This window comes from Meleagris gallopavo, chromosome 14 (genome assembly GCF_000146605.3).
Source record: "Meleagris gallopavo isolate NT-WF06-2002-E0010 breed Aviagen turkey brand Nicholas breeding stock chromosome 14, Turkey_5.1, whole genome shotgun sequence".
NCBI classification, from domain to species: domain Eukaryota; kingdom Metazoa; phylum Chordata; class Aves; order Galliformes; family Phasianidae; genus Meleagris; species Meleagris gallopavo.
Genome location: NC_015024.2, coordinates 5,182,248 through 5,182,790, shown reverse-complemented (window position 1 = coordinate 5,182,790; position 543 = coordinate 5,182,248). Strand labels below are relative to the sequence as shown.

Here is a 543-nt window from a genome sequence, read left to right as displayed (position 1 = left end):
GGGTGGTGCCGGCTCTCCGCCGGCCGGGCACGGGTCCGCCGCTCCTCCCAGCGCTCCGGGCAGCGCGCAGCGGGCGCGCTCTCGCCGCTAACGAAAGTGACCCAGAGAATGGGTCAGCAGACCCTGGCAGCTCGCCACAGCGCGAACTGACTCATCCAAACGCGGGCTCGCCGCTTTCAGAGACACGTTTGTTCCAAATCTTTGCGTCTACTTGCAGACTCAATAATCTGTAATTAATCGTGGCTCCTTTACGGTGTGCAGAAAGCTGCTTAATTGTGCGCGATTCTTAGTAACAGAAATTCGAGAATGGCAATAACTGAAGTCGGAGCGTTTACCCGCCTCGTTTCTACTGACGGACAAGTAATTTAAGACTTAGCTTTACTTGAATTGAGTGGGAAAAGCATGCATCGTATTAAGAGCCCACTTCACTGCTCTGCTACAGCACAAAGAGCTACTTGTGCTCTGGTACACTCGAGTTCCCCGTGTTTACAAATAAGCTCTCGGGCTCAGGCCGGGGTTGTGCCGGAGCCGCCCCGCAGCGCT

General features: G+C 55.4%; 1 protein-coding gene across 6 annotated transcripts in view; it reads left to right on the top strand.

Moving 5' to 3' along the window:
- IQSEC1 (IQ motif and Sec7 domain ArfGEF 1) overlaps nt 1–543 on the top strand; it is a 314,042-nt gene that overhangs the window by 912 nt on the left and 312,587 nt on the right. The gene's annotated exons all lie outside the window — the stretch shown is intronic.